This window comes from Acomys minous (genome assembly GCF_964271855.1).
Source record: "Acomys minous genome assembly, chromosome: 6".
Taxonomy (NCBI): domain Eukaryota; kingdom Metazoa; phylum Chordata; class Mammalia; order Rodentia; family Muridae; genus Acomys; species Acomys minous.
The window spans coordinates 88,513,725-88,529,312 of record NC_140487.1 but is presented as its reverse complement, the minus strand read 5'-3'; the positions used below and the strand labels follow the sequence as shown (position 1 = coordinate 88,529,312).

Here is a 15,588-nt window from a genome sequence, read left to right as displayed (position 1 = left end):
CTAAATATTTGAAATTATAATCTTCCCAAGTTTAATTATGGACCCTGGTGAATGTGTAGCTAGTTACGCCTCTCTATTTCGTTTTTATTTTTGTTAGTAATTTACATTTTATTCCACAATTCATGTTTCTTAATTGCTAATGTAAAATTTCAATGTGACAGTCTAGGGGGAATATTGTAAAGATGATGCTAATTACCACTCCAGTCCTACTTCCTGAAGGAGAGAAAGATGTCACTTCCTTGGCCCTTCAGTCCTGTGTATATGTCAGGAAAAGTGGCTAGTAGAAACTTCTGTAGCCGTGACCAGATACCTGGGGGAAATAACTTAGAGGAAGAATTCTTACTTCAGCTCATGATTTCAAAGACATTAGTGCATCATGCTGTGGAGGGCATGGCAGAGCAATGAGTGATCCAGAGTTTGTTTGCATTACAGCGTTCATTCGGGAGCCCAGGCAACTGAAGGGCAGCCATGTCAGGAAAGCCCCACCCAGCCAGCATGGCGGCTGCCTGGTGACTCTTAGAAGCTGCATTTCTAGAGCGCCTTGTAGGTGGTCGTCAGCCTTCTGTGCCAAGCAATTGTTCTTGCTTATTTAACCTTGAGAGGAGACCTGGTGAATCTCAAGAAGCAATCTTTTTAGTGTGGGGCACATTGCTTGGTGTAAAGAGTGAGTAAAGATACATATTGAAAGGAATTTTTCTACTTTCTACAAGTACTTAGACAATTGTAGAAAATCTTAGTGTTCAGTTTACTTCATCCAGTGTTGTTTTGGTTTGGTTTTGGTTTTTCAAGACAGGGTTTCTCTGTGTAGCTCTGGCTGTCCTGGAACTCACACTATAGACCAGGCTGACTCAGAGATCTGCCTGACTCTGACACCCCAGCTCTGGGGTTAAAGGTGTGCATCACCACCTGGCTCATCTACTCATTTTTACAATTAGTTTGTTTTTGTGAAGTCGACAAGTACATGAGTGTGTATTCTAAGATAAGGATTTTAAATTCTCATTCCAGCAGCAATCTCCAGGTTGCACATTTTCTGTACTTTTCTTTCTTTTTTCTTTTTATTTATTTCTTTTTTTCGAGACGGGGCTGTCCTGGAACTCACTCTGTAGACCAGGCTGACCTCGAACTCACAGAGATCCACTGCCTGGCTTATAGATCCTTTTTTTCTTTTTTATTCAACCGAGGCTCATTTCTGTATATTATAATCACCTTCTCTACGAAAAAGCAAAACCACCACCACCAACAAAAACCTCCAGTCATCTTCTACAAAGGAAAACCCCACACACATCTCATCCCTGCCCCCTACGTGCAGGTGCTCAGGTCAGTGCCCTTTTACATATAAAACACCCCCAACTAGCCAGTGGCCTAAAGAGGTCCGCACTGCAGCCAGCAGCCAGGCAAGACAGAGCTTTTTATATTTTATTTACATTTGAGCTTTTGTCTTAAAGTCCTCTTCCTTTAATATTAAGAAAATGTGGGCTGTTATTATAGCGCAGTTGGCAGAGTGCTTGCCTAACATGCACAAAGCCACGGGTCGATCCCCAGCATCTCATGAGCCAGGTATGTGGTGACACTCCAATCCCACCACGAGGAAGTGGCAGAGGCTCTGAAATTCAGGAGCATCCTTAGCAGTAGGCTTGGGGCCAGCATGGGATATGCAGGAACCTGCCACACATACACACAAAGCAAGGACAGAAAATAAGCAGTTCACGTGATACACTGATGTTGCATGTGGAGTACATTAGTAAGACTATCATGGTCATGAAAATGAATGTTATTCCTTGCATGAGTAAAAGTTTTTAAAAGGGCTGAAAAGAAACCTTGGCAGAACTTGGCAGTCCAAAATTTAAAAGCAATCCAGGCATTATCAAAAGTACCAAAGTTTTAATATGAAAAGTACAAGCCAGGCAGTGGTGGTGCATGTCTTTAGTCCCAGCACTTGGGAGGCAGAGGCAGGTGGATATCTGTGAGTTCTTAAAAACAAAACAAAACAAACAAACAAACAAACAAACAAACAAAAAGACGTAATGGAAAGGAGCAGCCCCTGAGGGCCAGCTTAGTGTTCTGCTGGGCCTGAGTCCTTGCAGGGACCATACACACACTAATGAGGTAGGTAGTTTTGTCCTTACTTTACAGAGAAGAGCTTGAGGCTTGTATGAATTTTTAGTCATGGTCACACATGTAGGAAGTAACAGGGCTACATTTATATATTACAGTTTCCATTTTACAGTGCCGTCCATTCCCGGCTTGCTCCCTTGTGACTCTTGGTCGCTCTGACTTCCTTTTTATCACACTGTAGCGTCTTTGTATCTGCGTCACTGCTGTTGCCGCTTTGTAAACAAGAGCTCTCTGCTACTGCAGTATGAGCAGTGTTTCCAGGCAGCAGGTGGGCTTTGCTGTCAGGGTTCTCCTGTGCTCAGTGCACGTCTAAGCTCGCCACTGCGCCTAGGCCCACTGAGGCAAGGTAACCTGGGACACTGGTCAGAAGAGGTGGTAGGGAGTCAGGTCACAAGGCATGTGCAGGTCTCTCCCCAGCTGGTAGGGAGGCTTGGCCTGGCCACAGGAGGCATGGGGGTGCTCCTTAAATCCAGTTAACAAGCAGGGTCAGCGTGGTTGACCTTCTTTCAGTTCTGTTCTTACTGCACAGTTCTCCTCTTATGCCAACAGGGGGAGCAGTTCAAAGTTTTTGAGGGAAACAAACCAAGGAACATATCGTCTCTTAGTTATTTGTTCTAACCAGAACCCGGTTTTCCTGAGAAACAAAAGTGGAGCATGAGATGTTTGTGTTGGTTTAAACATAGTGATTTGGCATAAAGACAAAGGCTGTGGATCAGCGACATCTTGCTGTGTGCAGGACAGGGCTGAAGCTGCCGGATGGGGTATGGTTATAACTACAGTCTGGATCTAGTGTATCCGCTCTGAAGGAAAGGCAAAGATATTGTGTTAACAGCTCAGCACTAAATATAGAAGAGAGAGGAAGTGGCTTGGAGCCCTTTGCCCTGAGCAGAATTCCTTGGAGAAACTGGAGCCAGAGTGAAACCTTCAGAAGGAATATTGTACATGACAGTGCAGAAAAGCCTTCCCACCGCTCTACTCCAAAGGAACATGTGCACACTTCCCTTTCTGTGTGCAAGAAGCTTCTCTACCACAGTATGTAAAGGATATATCTATTGTCTCTAAGCACTTTATTATTTAAAGTGCCATACATCCGTTATAATTTCTTTTTCTTTCTTTTCTTAGGGGGATGGGAGGAGCTTTTCAAGACAGGATTTCTCGGTGTAGTCCTGACAGTCCTAGATTCACTTTGTAGACCAGGCTGGCCTCAAACTCATAGAGATCTGCCTGCCTCTGCCTCCCCAGCGCTGGGGTTGCAGGCATGGGCCACCACCATTCGGTTTCAATTATAGTTTCTTGATAGGATTCTGCTACTTTGTTAGGCCTCGTCTATTTGACTTGGTTTACTTCAAAAGCAAACAAAAGACCTAGTAGCTAATTCTTTTTTCATGTGTTACTTGCTTTGTTTTAATCTATTTACCAAATTTTATTTACTTACTGGCGTATTTATTTAATTGGCATGCCTCCTCTGTAGCCTGGCTGACCTGAACTCTCTTTAGATCAAACTGACCTTGAACTTAGAGGCGGACCAAGTGCAGGGCACAGGCACAAGCCACCACACCCAGCTCCTTCCTGTATTTTTTATTAAATAGGCATTGATTTCCCCCTTCCTTTTCTTTGAGTTATTAATCCAAGTAAAATGATTGTGTAACATTTTTCTTTCTTTCTGACATTCTGTATTTCTCCTTGTGAGCTGAGACTTGGTTTAGACTCTAAAGCTTACCTTCCTTTGTCCCATTCTCCCTTTCCTTCCCCAGAGTGCATTAAAGATAAATCCTCATTTTTCATCAAACCCCCCCCCCCCACCCCCCGGTTTTTTCTTTTCTTTTTTTAGTTTATTTTTACCTGCATATTTTGCCTGCATATAATACCTGCACACCAGAATTGGACACCAGATCTCATTGTAGATGGCTGTGAGTTGCTGGAAATTGAACTCAGGACCTTTGGAAGAACAGCCAGTGCTCCCCGCCCCCCTCCCCCATCAATCGACCTTTAATGTCCCTGCACCAGAAATGAGAGAGGAACAAAACTAGACACTTCCAACTCAACTCAGCCAGTGTTCTTTACCTCTGAGCCACCTCTCCAGTCCCTGGGATTTTTTTTTCCCCTAATAACATGTGTTGAGAACTTCTTATTGGTAAATTCAGTAAAACTTTATTTTCTTCAAAATAAGACAAGCCATATGCCTTTGGCATACTTGGTACTGTTATGTTTCCCAAGCTGGCCTTGAACTCACAGAAATCCTCATGCTTCATCTTCCAGCGTGCTGGGATTGCAGGTGTGCACCAAGCTTAACCTTCTGGGCTGGAGAGATGGCTCAGCAGGGAAAGTGTACAAGAATGAGACCCGACTTTAGTTCAATTTCTAGAACCCTGGGGAAAAGCTGGGTGTCGAGGTCTGGGTCAGTGAGAGACCTTGTCTGAAAGAGTAAGGTAGAGAGTGATTGAGGATGATGCCTGACTTCACACACACACACACACACACACACACACACACACACACACACACTCACGGACACGGACACGGACACGGACACACAGACACACTTTAAGCAGAAAACAAACCACTTCTGAGGGTAAGGCTTATCAGGTTTCAGGATTGTTTACTTCAGAGGCTTTTCAAACCCTAAATAAAAATTTTGGAGCCATCTTGTATATTCTTTGTTTTTGTTTCGTTTTGTTTTTCGAGACAGGGTTTCTCTGTGTAGCCTTGACTGTCCTGGACTCGTTTTGTAGACCAGGCTGGCCTCGAACTCACGGAGATCCACCTGCCTCTGCCTCCCAAGTGCTTAGATTAAAGGCATGCGCCACCATGCCCGGCACTCATCTTGTATTTTCTTTTGTTGTGTTTTGTTTGTTTATGGTCTTGCTGGGCTGGCCTGGAACTGACAGTCCTGATTCCTGAGTGCCAGCACTGTGTGCAAGCACCACAGCACTTGGGGCTTGCCAGCTCTAGTCTCTGGGTTGTGCAACAGCCCCTCCATTTCCCAGCTAACTGAGTCTGAAGCCTTCTCTTCCTCCACATCTGCATCTCCTTGTACTTGCTGCATCCCTTTGCCCGTTAGTGCTCCTGTTCCGTCTCCTAAGTCTGTGATTTGGCTCAGGTCTTTATCCTTTCTTATCTTCACATTCAATGCTGCCCCGCTAACCCCTTTCTGGTTTTCATGCCGTCAAAATGTTTCCCTGATTATGCTTGTGAACTCCCATAAACCACAGCCTTCCTAAATTTTCCTACATTCCCATGTCTTAGTCTTGCTTTTCTAAAGTTAAGGAATAATGACTTTTAGTCATTCACGAAAACCCGAAAACCTGACGTTGATGCAGTATAGAAAGCCCCCGAAGGAGCTAAAAGTGCCAGTATATATTTGCATATTAATCTCTCAAGGATTTTCATTGAGTAGGAATAATTTGACTGACAAGTATGTGATTGAAGAATGAATGAGCAGGAACGCATGTGGTTTCCATTGTCTTAGGCTGAATGAACACACAGTTGTCTAACAATGCTAACTCTGTCTTAGAGATTCACAATATTGCTTTAGATAGTCAAAACAGAAGTTGTGGGGGAGAAACACATTTGTAAATATTTGCGTGCATTTTGACAGCTTAGAGATTTCAGCTATAACTATTAATAGATCTTTGAAGGAGCCAATTATGGAAGATTTAATAAAATATCAAGCAAAAATTATTTCTTAGGAACTATAACTTGCTTGGTGTAATGGCACCCGTCCCAGCACTCAGGAGATGGAGACAGGCGGATCTCTGTGAGTTTGAGGGCAGCTTGGTCTACATAGTGAGTTTCAGGACAGCCAGAGCCACACAGTGAGACCTTGCCTCAATAAATAAATAGATAAACAAATGAATGGACGGATGGGTGAAAAGACCAGAAGCTCTAACTTAACTTTAGGTTACAAACAGAAAATGGAGCACTGTACCCAGTAATAAGACTAGTGATCCATCAGTTCTCACTCAGCAAATATTCTGTTGCACAATCATTTCCCTGATGAGATTCTAAGCATACAGAAAGGAGTTTCTATACCCCGAGGCGAAGTCTGAGGAGTAGTCTTTGATATCTCACCAATATTCAAATGATAGTTTCTAAACATGGGTTGCATTTGGAGTCTGCTATATTACTGAAGCTGATGTATGCGGCGGATACTTATCTAAAATTCACGGGTTTGGCATGTCGAGTGGCTCCTTTACCCATCAGAACATCTTGTAAGATCACGCACTGATCATTTGGGGAACTACTTTACCTAACTCTGCAATTTCTACATAGATGTTGGCACCTTTCATTGTATGACATGGAAAACTCACATTTGTTGAAAGGACTTGGTCAGGGTGATGGTGGAAAAGGAACATAACATTTCCCAAAGTTCCATTGTTAATTTGAAAGCTCTAATTCTTTAATTGGTAATAAACTATAAAATGTCCCTGGAATACAGACTGTCACTTTGAGGAAAACATCTGCCACCTCAAGTGTGAATAAGATAGGTTTTCAGTTTGGGGTTTTGTTTGTTTGTTTGTTTGTTTGTTTGTTTGTTGGGACAGGGTCTCCCTGTATAGCCCAGAATGGTATGGAACTCACTGGGTAGCCCAGGCCGGCTTTGAACTTGTGTTCATTTTCCTGCCTCTTAGCCTCTCAAGTCCATTACCCACACGCACCACTGTGCCTGGCTATCGGGTTTTTTGTTTTTGTTTTTTAAATAAAAATGATGCCCTGTGAGTGTCAGGCAGTTCACCACTCAGACCCTTACTTGGGTTCTTTTCCTTGCAGTGACTGTTGGCTTTGAAATGCACACAAGTATTTTGTGCACACCTCCCATTTGTCCTTAGAGCTGTTTAATAAATGTGCACTGATGAATTAATTCCCCTCCTGCCTTGACTCCTGCACAAGTTGTTTCCTCACTGCTGCGCTTGCGACGTCAGGAGAGCAACACAGTTAAAACTCCTATGCTCCAGTGAAAAGTGCTTTTGCCCTGAGAGCCCTTGAACTACTTGGCTCTCCACTGTGCTTGTTTCTCTCATTTTACCAGATTTCACTGTGGGCCTGTGAGATGTGAAATAGGTGGATATGATTCAGAGTTACTTAAAATCTACCCTCCTCAGGTCACCCTAAACGGTAGAGTTGGGCCTTGAACCCGTTCCCATGCTGGAGTTTTGGGCTCGCTCTGTCCATTTTATACACTCTCCCGCGAGTTTGAAAAGGAGGCTCTCCTCCCTCGTGGCGGGCTTTGTCTAGCAAAAAGAGGATGAAGGGAGATTTACTTAACAGTCACGGTTATTTGAAGCCTCAGACTAAACTCAGATGCTGCTTCCCCTGGTGCTGTTGTTGAAAATCACTGAACTTCCGTTTCTGGTCTTATGTTACTGTTTAGACAGAGATTTAATATGTAGTCCCTAGGCCGCATAATAGTTCTCCCTCCCTTCCTTCCTTCCCTCCTTCCCACCCTCCCTCCCCTTCCTTTCTTGAGACAGGGTTTCTCTATGTAGCCTTGACTCTGTAGACCCAGCTGGCCCCAGATTTACAGAATCCACCCACCTCTGCAGCCCAAGTCCTGGGATTAAAGACATTCGCTACCACACCCAGCTGAAGTTGAATTTTAATCCTCCTCCTTCAGCCTTCCAAGTGCTGGAGTTATAGGTATGTCCTAGCATGTGCCAACATGTACTAGAATGTTCAAGGTAAAGTTTCTGGACTTTTTTTTATGCTGGAAAAGAAATGTAATGCCTATTTCATGTCGTTGCTGTGTGAATTTGATTACTATTTTTAGAACTCCTTACATCATATATTAAGGCTCAGCAGATTTAACTTTTGTTATTTACACTGACAAGGCTCAGGTACTTCAACTGAGGGAGCAAAAGCTGAGACTTAGGATGCACAAGGACAGTAAGATGTAACCAGGGTTATTGCTTCATGGAAGAGCAGCATCCTGGGAAGGGAGACGGACGTGTAGACTTGACCCCTAGTTATTTGTGGGCAAGAGCTGTAAACTGCTGCGCAGACAGCTTAGAGCAATGGCTGGCATGTGGCACGTGGATTTATATAGTACCTGAGTAGAGGAATATTGACTTTAAGGAAGGAGAAAGCACATCCCCTTATCATGGGCAGCATATGTGGAGGAGACAGCATTTCAGCGTAGCCTAGAAGGAGGACTAGACTTCTAATAAGCGCGGGTAACAGAGGCTTGAGTGGATGATGTGAGACCTCACTGTCCTAATGTATTTGTTACTTTTCTCATCATTGTCACAAATATCTCTGAGATCAGCAGCTGGAGATACAATCCAGTGTGCAGGGAAGGCACTTGGCTGGAACAGCTCAGTCTGGGCAGCCTGGGGCGGGGCTGGATGCAGAGAACAGGGAGGCTGTAACCTTCAACTCTTCCCCTGGTGGCCTTCCTCTGCCACCTAGGCCCTACATCCTGAAGAGTCCAGTGTCTCCCAAAACGGTGCTACAGGCTAGGGATGGAAGGCTGAAACATATGAGACCGGGGGACAGTTCAGCCTGTAATACAAGCCAAGTGAGTGTATTTTCCAGGAAATGCTAAGTTACTGGAGATTATGGGTTGTTTTATGCTTGCTTATGTCCCAAACATCGCACTTATGCATTTGGGGACTCAGACATTTGGGTAGTGCCCGAGCAGTTAACCTTGTAACCATGGTTTTTGGGTAATTTTTAATTTCGCAATAATTGTCAGAAAGAGTCCTTCCTGTAAGGGTTAGTTCTTCTATTTACCTCAGTTGCAAAGCAGGCCGGTTCCCACTTCTTTCTCAAGCAGGCAGTTGTCTGTTCATAGTAGTCATGTGTCTTAAAGGAGAAGAAAACACATTGTGAGAACAGATGCCTAAGTAGAGGAACGGAAATGGTAATGGATGGGGGTTTCACATTTTGTATTCAGATCTGCTTTCTGTGGTTTGATTTGTATACTTTTGGAAGTGCTGTCTTTTCAATGATTTGGTGTTCTTTTTAAAATTATGTTTAGTTTAGGAACTATGATAATAACTGTAATAAAGAAGCTAAGATTTGGAGCTGGAGAGATGGCTCAGTGGTCGAGAGTTCTTGCTGCTCTTGCAGAGGACCCAGGCAGGGTTCAGTTCCCAGCATTCAAATTGTGACTGACAACTGTCTTAATCTCTACTTCTAGGAGTCCAACAACCTTTCTGGCCTCCTTAGGCACCAGGCACAGATGTGATGCACAAACATACACAAAAAAAAAACCACCCATACACATTAAAAAATGTCCTTTTAAAAGAAAGCGCTTGGGGCTGGAGAGATGGCTCAGTGGCTAAGAGCACCATCTGCTCTTCCAGAGGTCCTGAGTTTAATTCCCAGAAACCACATGGTGGCTCACAGCCATCTATAATGTGATCTGGTGCCCTCTTCTGCAGATAAAGTACTTGTATCAATAAATAAAATAAATAAATCTAAAAAAAAAAAATAAGATAGCTCTCCCTCTCCCTTCCCCTCTCCCTCCCCCTCTCCTCCCCCTTCCCTCTCTCCCTCTCTGAGATAGGGCTTCTAATAGCCTTATCTGTCCTGGACTGGAACTCAGAGATCTGCCTCCCTGAGTGCTGGGATTTACAGGCGTGTGCCACCACCACACCCAGCTAAAAGAAAGCTTCCAAAATCTTGAAAATCCAGGTAATAGTGGACAAATACTGTCTTTCCTCTGCATTAGATAAACTAGGCTTTACTGGGAATTAGAATTTACAAACTGTTCTTAATGTGGTTTTTTTTTTTTTCTGGCTGTTTGTTTAATTAGTAATCATATGTTTTCTTTAGGCCATGTGTCTAACAATACTATCTTGATATTTTAGCCTGCTTTACAGACTGGTGTGAATCTATTATGCAGCTCTTGTAAACTTTACAACCACCCATAAGGTCTAGGTAGTGTCATCCTCACAGGCGACATTATCATCCCCAGCATAGATGAGACACTTAAAGGCCCAGAGGGCGTAAGTAACATGTGAAGGTCCAGGCGAGTAAGGGCAAAGCTGGGAATCAAACCGGAGTTTGGACCCAGGAGGCAGCCCTCTTGGCCTTTACCCCATAGATCATAAGGGATAATGATAAGCAGTGGTTCTGTGGGAAATTGAAACGCCTTATAGTAACCTTTGCCAAACAGTGGACAGTCTGTGAATTCTATTTATTGTTTGTGTGTGGATACACTAGATCTGCACATGTGTGGTCGGAGGACAACTTGTAGGAGGAGTCAGTTCTCTCCTTCCGTTGTGTGGGTATTGAACATTCAACCCAGGTCTTCACACATAGCTGCAAGCACCTCTACCAGCCTTTGAATTCCATTAAGTTCAAGTCAACATTCATGTAGCAGGGGAGGGAAGAGGGGTGTGTGTCCCTGTGCATGTGGAGGCTGGAAGGCAGCTGTTGGATGGCCCCCTCGGTCATTCTCCTTGTTGGTTTTTTAGAAGAGATTTCTCTCTGAACAGGGAGGTCCTGGAATCCCCATGTCTCCGTTTTCCAGGGCTGAGATCACTTACTGGTTGGATGCTAGGATGCCGACTCAAGTCCTCAGGTCTGTGTGGCGAGCAGTTCCACCACTGAGGTCATCTCCGCAGCCTTGCTCCCTGCCATCACTTTCCTTCAAAAGTGAAATAGAGACAGACAGTATGCTGGGCTTTGTGCTACACACCTTTAACCTCAGCACTTGGGGGAGGCAGGAAGGGGGCAGGTGGAGTCCCACCAGTTCCAAGCCAGCCTGGTCTATAAAGTGAATTCAGGCCAGCCAGAGCTATAGAGTGAGTCATGAGGGAGAGAGAGAAAAGAGGGAGTGAGAGATTGAATATCGATAATACATTGTAAAAGCAGGTATTGTTCTGTGAATCTAATGTTCTGGTTTTATATGTACGTATGTATCATACACTTGCATGTGCTAACCAGGCCATGTTATAAATATGTCCTTCAATGTGAACCAGAGATGAAAATTGGAACTTCCTGGCTTAGGGGGTGTAAAACAGGCTTCGTCGGGTATGAAGAGGAGTGGTGGATGCTAGAGAAGAACATTTTGAGATGAACTGAATGTCTAAAAACATCTTTACAGCCGGGCATGGTGGCGCACGCCTTTAATCCCAGCACTTGGGAGGCAGAGGCAAGTGGATCGCTATGAGTTCGAGACCAGCCTGGTCTACAAAGCAAGTCTAGGACAGCCAAGGCTACACAGGGAAACCCTGTCTTGAAAAACCAAAAAACTAAAAAACAAAAACAAAAACAACAAAATCTTTGCTTTTAACTCTTATTCAATCTGTAAAATTCACCTCTAATCTTATTTTAAGAGCCATTCTTAAGTTCACTCCTTTATACACAACACAAACACACACACCTCATTCCTTGGGGTGGGTTTATGCCATTTTTGTTTGTTTTGCCTTTTCAAGACAGGATTTCTCTGTGTAGCCATGGCTATCCTGGATTCACTTTGTAAACAGGCTGAGCTTGAACTCAGTGATCTACCTGCCTCTGCGTCCAGAGTGTGGGGATTACAGATGTGCGACACTGCACCCAGCTATGCCATTTTTCTTAACAATTAGGACCTTTGTATCCCCCGAAGGAGCCTTTTTTTTTTTTAAATATCAAAATTACAAAGATATTCTCTTTCATTTCAAATTTAGTTTTTTCTTTCAAATTAGGAACTAAGGAGAGTATTTGGATTTGATTTATGTACAGTACAATGTAGGGTCAGGTTTCACTTTTCTTCATAATTATTCTAGTGCCATTTACTAAAGAGTTGTTCCTTACTGCACACTAGTGCACACTTGTCTCAAGTATCTGTATATACAATGGAACCTATTTCTGGTCTCTAATCTGTCTCAATTTATTCTTCCTCCAATAGCCAAGGATAGCCTAGACCTTGAATCCTCTTGACCCCTACTTCCTGTATACTGGAATAGCTGGGCTCAGGGCCTCTTTGGAAAACAGTCCACTGAACTACACTCCTACCTCATATTTTCTCCTTTCTTTTTCTTTTTGAAACTCAAGGATGGTTTTATTGGAGCTTGAGGGCAAAATACCACAGGGCAGGCAAGCCAGCAGATCTCTGTGGCCTCCCGGAGGGAGCTGAATAAGATGAGGGTAAGTGAGAGGCGGGGGAAGCAGGGAGGCTCAGCTGTGAAGTCTGTGAGCAGTGGTGGGGGAGGAACAGCTCTTGAGGGAGGGTGAGCCTGCCCAGCCTACAGCCAGGCTCAGGAAGTGGGCAGGCTTAGCAGGGAGGGTGGGCAAGTAACTGCCCACCTCCTCTCACCACCGCTTCATACGACTTCATATTGGGCATAGACTCTCTCCAGCAAGGCTCCTCTCTTTACAGAGGTCTGTGTTATTCTGTATCCTCTCCATTCCTAGAAAATTTTTAGAACCAGCAAATATAAAAAATGCTTTTTGAATTTTAATTAGTATTTTCTTTAATTTAGAAATTGAATTAAGATTAGATATTATAGAATGGGAGTTCTTCATGAATGCTGTTTCCATTTACTTAGGTTATTATCATAATATTTGTTTTAACTTTTAAAAATTATATTTAAGAATCTCAGTCTTGGGCTGGTGAGAAGTTTCAGTGGGTAAAGCCACTTGCCACCAAGTCTGATGGCCGTGACCTGAGTTTGATCCTGGGACCTCCATGGTAGGCGGAGAAGAGCCACTCCTGCAAGTTGTCCTGCAAGTGGAGAATTTCCCTCATATGTGCAATGCAGTCAGTAGCATTAGAAATGTAAGAGTGGGCTGGAGAGATGACTCAGAGGTTAAGAGCACTCGTTGCTCTTCCAAGGGTCCTGAGTTCAATTGCTAGCACCTACATGATCACTCACAGCCATCTATAATGTGATCTGGTGTCCTCTTCTGGTGTGCAGGCGTACATACAGGCAGAACACTATACATGATAAATAAATGAGTCTTTAAAAAAGAAATATAAGGAAATTGGCATTGGTATAGTAATATTATCTGAGCCACTGACTTTCAAGTTTCTTTCACCAGTTGACCCAGTGATGTCCTTTATACCAAGAGAAGTTAACATCACATGGTTTATATGCGCATGCACGTGCACACACACACACACATACATATAGGCTTCATTATGGCATTTTCATTAGAATGTGTTTTTGTTGACTCTCCCCTCTTCTTCCTCATCCTACTGGTGCACCCCCTCCCCTATGTGTGAGTGCAGTCAGGATTGTGCCACGGCATGCAGGTTGCAGTCATCAGCCAGCTTGCAGCAGTCAGGAGTGTGCCACAGCATGCAGGTTGCAGTCATCAGCCAGCTTGCAGCAGTCAGGAGTGTGCCACGGCATGCAGGCTGCAGTCATCAGCCAGCTTGCAGCAGTCAGGAGTGTGCCACGGCATGCAGGCTACAGTCATCAGCCAGCTTGCAGCAGTCAGGAGTGTGCCACAGCATGCAGGTTGCAGTCATCAGCCAGCTTGCAGCAGTCAGGAGTGTGCCACGGCATGCAGGCTGCAGTCATCAGCCAGCTTGCAGCAGTCAGGAGTGTGCCACGGCATGCAGGCTACAGTCATCAGCCAGCTTGCAGCAGTCAGGAGTGTGCCACGGCATGCAGGCTGCAGTCATCAGCCAGCTTGCAGCAGTCAGGATTGTGCCACGGCATGCAGGCTGCAGTCATCAGACAGCTTGCAGCAGTCGGTTCTCTCCTATCACAGGCTCCAGGGATGAAACCAGGTCACCAGGCTGGCATGACAAGCGCTTTTCTTCATGAGGCATTCATGGCCACTTAATTTTAAGCAAAAGTGTCAAAAACATACACTGGAAGAATGACAGCCTGTTCAAGAAATGGTGCTGACAAAAGGGGAAATCCACTGTAGAAGAATGAAACTAGGTCCACATCTCCCAACCTGGAGACACACACACACACACACACACACACACACACACACACACACACACACACACACACACACAGAGTTCAGTGTGAATCAGAGGCCTTAATTTTAAAACTTGGCTGGACATCTGGACATCTCTCTGAAGAAATCATTCCTTGTCTTTTTTTTTTTTTTTTTTTTAAATGTATCCCCTACATAGTCCCCTGAGTTTACGCAGCCACTTTACTCTGGAGTGTTGAGAATGCCTTCAGTATGTGCTCACATATTTGGTTCTGTAATGAATAAACCTGCCTAGGATTCTGAGGGCTTCTGAATTCTGTGCCGTTCAATTTTTGAAAAAATTCAGCCAGGTAGTGTTACCAGGAGTGAGCAGACCAACTTGAACTTGCCAGCTGTGACCCCTGGGGTGTCCTTCAAGAACCTCTATTCAAGAGAAGTCAAGATCTTGATTCAAGTCAGCGTGAGGCAAGGCTGGGGTTTATTACAACAGGCAGCATGCTTCTGTGGGGTGGGTGGCGGGAGCAGGGGAGGGGAAGAGGGCGGGTACCACACACATTTAAGAGGAAGTACAGACTTCTTGAGAGAGGTGAACTGAAGTTTCGTAGCAGCAGCTGTACACACGACGTTTGAGGGTTCTGTACTGTAGCTGTTTAAAAGATTAAACTGTTTTGGTGTATTTTTATTTATGGTAAATGAAAGTGTGTAATGTGATTTTTGAGGTGTATTGTAGGGGCCTACAGATAAGGCATGATGATTATATAAAAGGGTAGGTCAGGATAGGTCAGGAATTCTTGCGACATATGGGTCATAGGTGATAAGACATCTTGAGTGTCAGCATGATTCATAGTCATGGTAAGATTTCTTCAGAAAAACTCGTACCCAGTGTGCTTACTAAGAGGTCATGACGTTTGTTTTGACTGTAAACATGTTTCATAATCTTGTTCATGAGATTTCTCTTAGCAAAGGGGATAGCGGGTCCTTTGCAGGTGCTGTCAAGACTCTTGACACCCAGCCAGCTAGGAATGCACTCCAGAGCCAGGGGCGTGACGGGCTCACTTCTGTCTCATGTCTCTGGTTTTACTCTTGTTTTTCTCTTTCCTCAGTGAGGTTTCACATCTCTTCTCTGTCTCTCTTGATATTCCAGTCACAGCGTATTACATTTTTTTTACCTTTTTTTAAAAAACCCTTTTATCTGTACTTTAAAGGTGTGTGTGTGTGTGTGTGTGTGTGTGTGTGTGTGTGTGTTGCACGTGTGTGCTTATAGGTGCCCACAGAGGCCAGAAACAGGTGTCAGATACTCTTGGAGTTGGAGTTGCAGGTGGTTGTGAGTTGCCCAGTGTGGGTACCGGGAGCAGAACTTGGGTGCTCTGGAAGAGCAGCAAGCGCTGTTAACTTCTGACTCATCTCTCCAGCTCACTGACTGGCTACTGCTGCTGCTGTTTCTTATAATCTCTTCCAGGTCTCTAGTTGTCTTGGTAATTGTACTTAATCTGCTGTTAAACTCACCCATTGAGTTCTCAATTTTTATTATTATAGATGTTTAAAATATTGTAATTTGAGAATTCATGTTTGGTTATTTGAAAGATAAGATGAGGAGTCAAGTAGATGGCTCAGCATGACCTGAGTTTAACTCTCTGATCACAG

At 44.1% G+C, this 15,588-nt stretch overlaps 1 protein-coding gene and 1 long non-coding RNA gene across 7 annotated transcripts in view; one reads left to right on the top strand and one right to left on the bottom strand.

Annotated features, from left to right (window-relative positions):
* OSBPL9 (oxysterol binding protein like 9) overlaps positions 1-15,588 on the top strand; it is a 136,250-nt gene that overhangs the window by 52,363 nt on the left and 68,299 nt on the right. The window lies entirely within an intron of this gene.
* LOC311598909 lies at positions 4,412-10,703 on the bottom strand. Its single transcript, XR_014779706.1, has 3 exons — positions 10,608-10,703; positions 8,845-8,916; positions 4,412-4,531 (listed from the first exon to the last, which is right to left on the bottom strand). It is a non-coding gene; the product is annotated as an uncharacterized lncRNA (long non-coding RNA).